Here is a 10,271-nt window from a genome sequence, read left to right as displayed (position 1 = left end):
CCTTCAGAGTTGCTTTTCACAAAGGCTCAAATGGAGGCTTTTGTAACCCCCCAAGGACTACTTTAAGACTCCACTCCAGACAGAGCTTTTTAATAGGTGGACGAATATGTTGCACCCCTTTGAGAAATCAAACTACATCAGGTTGTGACGCAAGGGAAGAATGAGCCACGCAGCCTCTATAACAAGCAATAGTGGCCAGTTGAACTTTAAGAGAATTATATGCCAATCCCTTGGTTACTCCATCTTGAAGAAAAGAATGTTAGAGAGAGAAGCCTGGAAGGGCAAAAGACCCTGAGTAGCACACCAAGAATCAAAAACCCTCCAGACTCTAGCATACAAGGCAGAGATAGATCTCTTTTTTGCTTGAAGAAGAGTGGAAATAACCTGCTCTGAATATCCCCTACGTCTGAGCTGCGACCTTTCAAGAGCCAGGCCGTAAAACCAAAGTGGGAAGGATTTTCCATGTTGATCTGACCCTGAGTTAGCAAGTCCGGAGTCACTGGAAATGTCAACCGATCGCCCGTCGACAGACGAATCAGGTCTGCATACCATGGACGATGCGGCCAATCTGGAGCTACCAGGATCACCGTGCCTGGAAAGTGAGTTTTGCGATGTAACACACCTATCATCGGCCAAGGAGGAAACACATAAAGGAGACAACTTGGAGGCCAAGCAAGAGCCAACGTGTCTACCCCCTCTGACGCCTGCTCCCTGCGTCTGCTGAAGAATCGGGGAAGCTTTGCATTTTGAGATGAGCCCATGAAGTCTATTTCCGAGAGACCCCACCTTTGCACAATGAGGTCAAACACCTGATTGGAAAGTTCCCATTCTCCGGGATCTAGAAGATTTATGCTGAGGAAGTCTGCCTGAACATTTGCCTGTGAGCCGCCGATAGTAGAGGAAGATGAAGTTCTGCCCATTGAAGGAGAAGCATTGCTTCATTTGCCAACTGAGGACTTCGGGTACCTACCTGCCTGTTGATATATGCCATTGCTGTGATACTGTCCAAAAAAAACCCTCGTCAGTCAGCCCTGGATCATGGTCTGGAACTCCTGAAGTGCTAGCCTGGTCGCTCTCAATTCTAGAAGATTGATGGACCACTGAGTCTCCTCTGGAGACCAGACTCCCTGCGCTGAGGATTGAAGGCAGTGAGCCCCCCATTCCAACAGACTGGCATCTGCGGTAACTATAATCCATTCCGGAGTTGCCAGAGGCATGCCTTTGAACAGATTGAGATCGCTGAGCTACCAATTCATGCTGAGCGATGCTTGAAGAGTCCATTGTAGACGACGATTGTAATCCTGAGACACTGGGGACCACTGGGAGAGAAGTGATTGCTGCAGTGGTCTTATGTGAAAGCGCACCCAAGGCACCACTTCCAGCGCAGTCACCATTGATCCTAGAACTTGCACATAATCCCACACTCTCAGTCTGGGGGACTGTAGAAGTAGGCGAACTTGAGACTGTAACTTCTCTCTCCCTGGTCTTTGGGTAGAAACATGTTCCCCACCTTCGTGTCGAACAGCACCCACAGATGTTCCAATGACTGGGACGGTGTAAGAGAGCTCTTTGGAAAGTTGAAGACCCACCCTAAGGATTGAAGAAGGGAGATCATCCTTTGGGTTATTGACAAACTTTCCTGTCTGGAAGATGCCCAGATCAACCAGTCATCCAAGTAAGGATGTACTTGAATCCCTTCCTGGCGAAGAAAAGCCACCACTATTACCATGACCTTTGAGAACGTCCATGGAGCTGTGGCTAGGCCAAATGGCATGGCTCGAAACTGATAGTGCTGGCTGAGGAAACTGATGTGGTGGCCATATGGGAATATGTAGATACACTTCCTTGAGGTCGAGTGTCGTAAGGAATTTCCCCGGTTGAACAGCCACTATGACCGACCTCACTGTTTCCATCCGGAAATGCCTGAACTTTAGAAATTGATTGACCCTCTTGAGATCCAAAACTGGTCTGATCGAACCCCTCTTTTTGGGCACTATGAAGTAAATGGAATATCTTCCCTGTCCCATTTTTTTCAGAATTACGGCCCCAAGGTCCAAAAGAACTTGAAGGGTGAACTGTACTGATTCTCTCTTGGCTGCCCCTGTGCAAGGGGATACCAAGAAAGAATCTGCGACGGGAGAGGAAAATTCGAATTTGTAACCTTCTAGAATAATGTCCAATACCCACTGATCGGATGTTATCTTGGCCCACTCTGCCAGAAATGAAGACAGCCGACCCCCTATGGTCACGACGGAGGGAGCCAACATCCTGTCATTGGGAATTACGTAAGGCTGGGGTATGGGCTGGTTGAGCAGTTTGAGGTTTTGTAGGATGAAAGGAATTCTTTTGTGTAAATCTAGGCCTAGAATTATAGGAAGAACCGTAAGATGGTGTAAAGGACGGCTTTCCAGGCCTATATCTTTTAACATCCCTGAAGCGATTTCCGGCAGACAAAGCCTTCAAAGGTGCTTTAGGCTTACCTTCCGGTAATCTCTGCGTTTTGGTATCACTAAAATCTTTTACCAATTTTTCTAAATCGTCTCCAAATAACAAACGATCTTTAAAAGGAAGCCTCACAAGTCTAAGCTTGGAAGCCGCATCTGCTACCCAGTGACGGAGCCACAATGATCTTCGAGAGACAACCGAAAGAGACATTTGTTTTGCCGAAGCATGAATAATATCATAGAGGGCATCCGCCAAATATGCTAGACCCATTTCCATATCTGGAAAGTCGGATGGAACAAAAACCCCTGTCTCCATCATTTTATCTGCCATACATTGCAGCCATGCCCGTGCAGCATAGGAACTGCACACAACAGCTTGCAAGGTAATTGCCGCTACTTCAAAGGACAGCTTAAGTGAAGATTCAATCTTCCTATCCTGAATGTTTGAGCGCTATACCTTCCTCAACCGTCAATGTAGTCTTTATGGTAACCACAGCCACCAAAGCGTCCACCCTGGGGTTCTTAAATTTGTCTAGCTCGTCCTGAACTACTGGATACAATTGGCGCATGGCCTTTGCTACACGGAGACCTGCCTCTGCTGTGTCCCACTGAGCTGAAATAAGTTCTTGTATTGCTTTGTGGCCCGGAAACGTTTTAGGAGGTTTTTTCGTGCCCGCCATAAGAGGATTAGCTGATCCTGTTGCTTGCGGATCAAGCTGAGAGATTTTAAGGCCTTGCAGCACCTTGGAAATAAAGGATGGCAATTCTTCCTTATGAAAAAGACGGAGCGCTGTAGGATCCACCTCCATAGCCAGCACATCCTCTAACTCCAAATCTGCCACTTCACCGTCTTCCAGAGATTCTGGAAGAGGAAGAGATATGATGGAGTCTGGTGGAGGGTCGCCTCCGTCCATGAGCGCCACTCTGTGCCTTTTTGCTGCCTGAGACCCCAGAGAAGGTCTACTGGCCTGGAGCAAGGAAAACTGGTTCAAATTACACTCCCGTTGCTGTGCAGGCTGAAAGCTCTGCATTAAAAATGCTTTATGCATCAACATAATAAACTCTGGGGAAAATACCACCTTATTAGTTTGTGCCTGCATCGAATGAATCTTCTCCTGCCCAGAAACTGTCCCTGCAAACGAAGAAGAAAACCAGCTGATTGCCAGGCTCAATCTGCGACGTGAAGTGGAATGGAAGCAGCTGTGAGTGCAAGAAGTAGGGCCGAACTTCAACCACGTGGGAAACAACCGACACCTCAGACGCGATCTGAACTTCTTCCCCGCCGAACAGAGGCCTGATGGTGTTCGCCGCTTACCACAGCAGGAACACCTTTTAACTGCCTCTGCCGTCATTCCTCTCAGAACAAACTGCTAAGCAACCCGAAACCGGCAGCAAACAGAACAAAACTACGTATGAGTTAAAATCCCAGTGACAAAAACCAACAGACCAAACAACCAAGTATAAAGTTAGCATAGAAATGAAAATTTCTCTCACTTGAGCTCACTGTTGTTAATGCTGGTAGTTGTAGACTAGAACTGACAGGAAAGTACAGTCCAGCTACAGCACTCTGGTCTCAATTTTTTATTTGGGGGGGGAAAAGAAAAATAGAGGACTAGGAATAATCCTCAATCCACTGGAGAGGAGGGTGGAGTAGGGACCTGGGGGGGCCCAGGTGTAACTCCCAAAGTTGGCACCGCTCAGCCAAACACCCCTATCAACCTGAAGAGAAAATTATCAACAGAAGAAGAAATAATATTCCAGCCAGAATTCAGGAGCTAGTTGAAAAACGACCATCACCTGCTGGGAGATAAAGAATACTGAAGATACAGGAAGCGTGCCAACCAATAGGACCACCTGTTAATCAGTTCACTATCTCCTACCTTCTGGTAGATGTGTGCTATCCCACTAGTCTCTGGATTCATCTGCTGCTGTTGCTAAGGAAAGTATGTTTATGTTTATTAAACGTTTTAACCGCACTTCGGTTTATCAACAGTACGGTGTACAAAATATATAAAAACAAAAACCAAAAAGAACACCATAAAAAACAGGAAAGCAAAGAAAAGACAAAAGAAAAAAACAAAAAAGTAAAATTAATTAAATCTAAATAATCTAAAAATAAAAAATTTTAAATTTGTTTAAATCTTCTTTAAATAGTTGCCAAAAAAACCCCAATAAGTTGTGGGAGAGTTTTGGAGGGCTCACCATATGATGTAAGGAGATTATTGTGAGATGTATACATGCGACCTTTTATGTGAAATTCACTGCAATGCCCCTAAGGTGCCCCACTGCTCTGCTGTAATGTCTTTGTGGCTGGTCTGATAAGAATACTGGGCCCTCCTATGTCCCAGTGGGGTTATTTTTTGTGTTTTTCATTTGGTCTTTTTAGGATTTTTTTTTAATAGTTCAAAAAGATATTGGCACTGAGGGCAAACACATCCAAGATATGGTCAATTTTGAAAAAAATTTGAAAATGGTCATTTTCTCTACTGGACTTTTGAACACTTTCAGGTTTAGATGTCATATTGAAAACACCCCTCCACATGAATATATAGATGATTGTCGTAAGATATTATTTTCATGTGGTATATATTAGTTGTATATCAATTTGGGAGGGGGGTGGGGGTTAAATCTTCTTGGTGTATGATATTGAAAATTTTTCAAGTGATGTTATATTATATTTGGTTGATATTTACTGTACACTTGATGTAAGTTTAAAAATGAATAAAGAAATTAAAAAAAAAAAAAGAAAACGCCCCTCCACAGTTCAAGATTTTTTAATTAATGATTTGCATTTCAATTTATGCAGTCTTAGGGGTCCTTTTACTAAGGCATGCTAAATGCTATAATAGACTATAATGGACGCATTAGCATTTAGCGCGTGGTAAAACGGCTAGCGCACCTTAGAGCATTAAAAGATGCTTGACACGGTGGTTAATAAGCCTTACCTAGCAGGTCTCCAGCATATAATGACCGTCTATTGACCACACATGTATTCCTCTAACAAGATAATTAAGGGGTCCTTTTACTAAGGAATGCTAGCCATTTTAGCGTGCACTAAATATTAACGCACACTAAACGCTAACGCGTCCATAAACTATAACAGACGTGTTAGCATTTTTGAACACGCTAATATTTAGCACGAGCTAAATCGGCTAGCACGCCCTTAGTAAAAGGACCCCTATGTTTTTGAATAAAGATTTTTTTTTTTTTAATAATGCTTTAAAAAAAAAAAGAATAGTTGGTGACATATGTGTTTAGAAGTTTCAAGTTTATTAAAATATTTTTTATACCGCTTATTCAAATTTCTAGGCAGTGTACATTGTAAAAAATTACATAAAAACAGATAATTAAAAGTACTAGACAAAACTGGGATAGGTTAATAAAACACATAATAAAACATGTATACTAACTTCACACAATTAAGAGGGCAAGAACTACAATTTTTGAGGAAAAGAGCACAGTAAAAAAAGGGGGGAAAACAATAGGAAAGCGTAAAAAGCTATAAAGCTTATATTAGTTCTTAGAAGGACAGTTATTGTCCGAAAGCATCTTGGAACAAGAATGTTTTTAATTTTGCTTTGAATTGATTTAATACGGATTCAATGCATAAATGATTTGGTAGCGAATTCCAAAGAGAAGGTGCAGTGACGGCAAAATTATTGGATCTCAATGTATTGATTGATTTTAGTGATGGTACGACCAGGAGATTCTGTGACATTGAACGAAGCGATTTAGAAGGCACATGTGTTTAGAAGAGTAAGCTAAATTGTTGCAATTTATCATAGACTGGTAAATGGAAAACAGTGCTTATTAGGAAAGCTGTCAATCAGCATTTTGGTGCAAAAATGGTTTCGTAGAGTGCAGACGACACCAAACTATTTAGTGGACTACAGAGGAGTGCGAAGAATTGCAAAGGGACTTGAACAAACTAGGGGAATGGGCGGCGAGATGGCAGATGAAGTTCAACGTTGAGAAATGTAAAGTATTACATGTGGGAAACAGAAACCCGAGGTAAAACTATACGATGGGAGGGATGTTATTAAATGAGAGTACCCAAGAAAGAGACTTGGGGGTAATGGTGGACATGACAATGAAGCCTACGGCACAGTGCGCAGCGGCCGCTAAGAAGGCAAACAGAATGCTAGAAGTTATCCTGCCATTGTATCGGGCGATGGTGTGTCCGCATCTGAAGTACTGCATCCAATATTGGTCGCCATACCTTAAGAAGGACATGGCGTTGCTCGAGAAGGTTCAGAGGAGAGCGACACGTCTAATAAAGGGGATGGAAAACCTTTCATATGCTGAGAGATTGGAGAAACTGGGTCTCTTTTCCCTGGAGAAGAGGAGACTTAGAGGGGATATGATAGAGACTTATAAGATCATGAAGGGCATAGAGAGAGTAGAGAGGGACAGATTCTTCAAACTTTCGAATAATAAAAGAACAAGAGGACATTTGAAAAAGTTGAAAGGGGACAGATTCAAAATGAATGCTAGGAAGTTCTTTACCCAACGTGTGGTGGACACCTGGAATGCGCTTCCAGAGAGCGTAATAGGGCAGAGTATGGTACTGGGGTTCAAGAAAGGATTGGACAATTTCCTGCTGGAAAAGGGGATAGAGGGGTATAGATAGAGGATTACTGCACAGATCCTGGACCTGTTGGGCCGCTGCGTGAGCGGACTGCTGGGCACGATGGACCTCAGGTCTGACCCAGCAGAGGCATTGCTTATGTTCTTATGATCATGCAGATATTTCACTTACACTGTTGCTATGGACCTTGCATCCAGATGAGCAGCTTGTTTCTTGTCACAAATTGGAGAAAATATTTCTTCACTCAATGTGTAATTAAACTCTGTCTGGATTTCATGTCAGAGATGTGGTAAAAGCAGCTTAGTAAGGCTTAAAAATAGTTTGGACAATTTCCTAATACAAAAGCGCATAATCTATTAAGATAGTTAAACCCTGGAACTTGTTGCCAGAGGATGTGGTAACAGTGGATAAGGTAAATGGGTTTAAAAAAAGGTTTGGACAAGTTCCTAGAGGAACAGTCCATAGTCTGCTATTGAGATAGACATGAGGGAAACCACTGCTTGCTCTGGGATCGGTAGAATGGAATGCTGATACCATCTGGGTTTCTCCCAGATACTTGTGACCAGGATTGGCTATTATGCTTATAAGAATAATTTATCTACCAATAAAATATATTACTCTTAAAGAGAGGAATATATTTTAAAAAGAGATATTAATTTGAGGAAAGCCTTCCTGCTTAAAGCTTAGCTCTGAATAATATTAAAGAACAGAACTTAGAGCATTTGAGAGGAATATATTTTATTTTACAGAGCAAATTTATTTATAAGATCAGTCAGGCAAGCAGTAAGCGCAGTCACAGATTAGGGTCTTTAAACAAGGGAAAATGTGGACCAGAATGATTAATTTAGCTAGATTGAAAAGTTACTCACAATGATGCAGGATGCGCTTGCTGGTTGCAAAGTTCTTTTAGTTGTAGCACATGGCCTGTTGATTGTCCAGCGGAGAGAGCACAGCAAGTGTTTCCAGCGATGGTCCAAAGGAAGAGAGAGAGAACATGGTGAGTTTTCCCCATTTGTGGATTCTGGGGGATTAAAGTCTGGTAGGCAGAAACTGTTCAATCTCTGAGGAGTCTGGCATAGTTTCCAATCCCAACTCAAGAAATTTAATTCAAAACTTTTTTCCTGTTCTTGACTGTATGAGGTGTGACATTTCCATCCCTAGTGATGAACATGTCAGGGTTAAATCCTGCATAAAACCCATGCCCCGATACTTGAAACCAGTTGTGAACAGTGTTCCCTCTAAGCGGGCGGGTGTTGTGAGCAAACTTTTTTCACCGTGAGCCAAAAATATCGGGCGCCAGCAAGTTATGAGCCAACTCGCCCGATTCTCCTCTCGCCGCCCTGCCATCTGCCGTACGCCTCTTCCGATTGTGCGCTGTGACGAGAAACGTGTGCGCTGCGATGTAATATTTTGTGCGCCAGCGCAGCTTAGCGGGAACACTGGTTCAAATGGTTTTATTTATTTCCCCAAATTTATTTTTGTTATACGCATTGAAAATATTTGATATTGCGTTTAAATCAAAATCTCAATAAACTTGAAACGAGTGCCCGTGAGATTGTGGGAGGGTTAAATACTCAAAACTTAGAAGTTTTTGCTACGCCAGCTTTCTGGTATCTTTACATACAGTGGCGTACCTAGCATATGTAACATCCGGGGCCCATCATTTTTTGGCACCCCCCCCATCTGTAAGAAAAACATGATTTTTAGTAACAAACCACACGTCACACATGAGTACCTAGGAAAAGGCAGCATCTTACATATTGCAGTGAGCAGTACATCAATACACCCATTGTAAAACTAAACAAGCCAGACCAGCACAGATCAATCCTACACCGTCAATCCTAACAGAAAACACACAGAACACAGAAAACACCTTCGCCTAGTAAGGAATATGTAATCACAAACTAACCCCTCCCTCTTTTACAAAACTGTAGTGTGGATTTTAGCTACGGAGGTAACAGCTCTGATGCTCATAAAATTCTGAGCATCAGAGCTGCTACCACCAAGGCTGGTGCTAAAAACGCTTCACAGTTTTGTAAAAGGGGGGATAAAATAAAAATACATAGACAAAGGTTAAATTGAACCAGCAAGAAGCTGGACTCTGCATACAATGCTTCACAGAAACAGTGACACATGTCTCCTAAAGCAATAAATAAATAGAAATTTTTTTCTACCTTTGTCTTCTGTGGTTTCTCCTTTCCTCATCTTCTTGTAACTCTCTTCCTTCCATCCACTGTCTGCCGTCTCTCTTCCCCTATATGGCATCTTCTCTCCTTCTATGCCCCTTCCAGAAACTGTATGCCTCCCCCTTCCATCTCTCCTTTCACCCCATTGGTCTGGCATCTCTCTCCTCGCCTTCCCTCTCCCACACCTCTCCTCATAGTCTGGTATCTCCCCTTCCCTGATTCTCTGGCATCTCTCTCCTTTCCTTTTCTTCCATCTTTCGCTCCCCCTCCATGCTCTCACATCTCCCCCTTCCTTTTCCCTTAGACTGGCATACCTTCCTCCTACGCTCCAAGCCCTGGCATCTCCTTTAATTCCCTCCCTCATCTTCCTTCTCCCTCCAGCTGGGTACCGCAACACTCTTCCCTGCAGCTCTGCACTTCCCCACAATTGCCATGCTTCGGTTCCTCTTCTTCCTTCCTTCCTCCCCCCCCCCCCCCCCGCGGGACCCTGCGGCACCATCAACTCTTACTCCCTCTAATGTCGGCCCTGCAGCTCCAGACTTCCTCGCACCTTCTCCCCTCCCCCTTTGGATCGCTATTATTTTAAATGTTATAGCCGCGGAGCTGTATCCATCAGTGGAGATGTCTAACCTCGGCCTGCCCCGGAACTCTTACTGCAGCAGCCGCCCGTCTAGGCAGGAACAGGAAGTCACTGTTGCAGTAAGAGTTCCGGGGCAGGCCGAGGTTAGACATCTCCACTGATGGATACAGCTCCGCGGCTATAACATTTAAAATAATAGCGATCCAAAGGGGGAGGGGAGAAGGTGCGAGGAAGTCTGGAGCTGCAGGGCCGACATTAGAGGGAGTAAGAGTTGATGGTGCCGCAGGGTCCCGCGGGGGGGGAGGAAGGAAGGAAGAAGAGGAACCGAAGCATGGCAATTGTGGGGAAATTTGCGACGCGTGTGTGCGCTGTGAAGAGAAACTTGTGCGCTGCGATGTAATATTTTGTGCGTGAGCGCAGGCCAACGCAGCTTAGCGGGAACACTGGTTGTGAATGGTAACTCGGAGAGTGTA

This window comes from Geotrypetes seraphini, chromosome 6 (genome assembly GCF_902459505.1).
Source record: "Geotrypetes seraphini chromosome 6, aGeoSer1.1, whole genome shotgun sequence".
NCBI lineage: Eukaryota > Metazoa > Chordata > Amphibia > Gymnophiona > Dermophiidae > Geotrypetes > Geotrypetes seraphini.
This window is presented reverse-complemented; position numbering follows the sequence as displayed.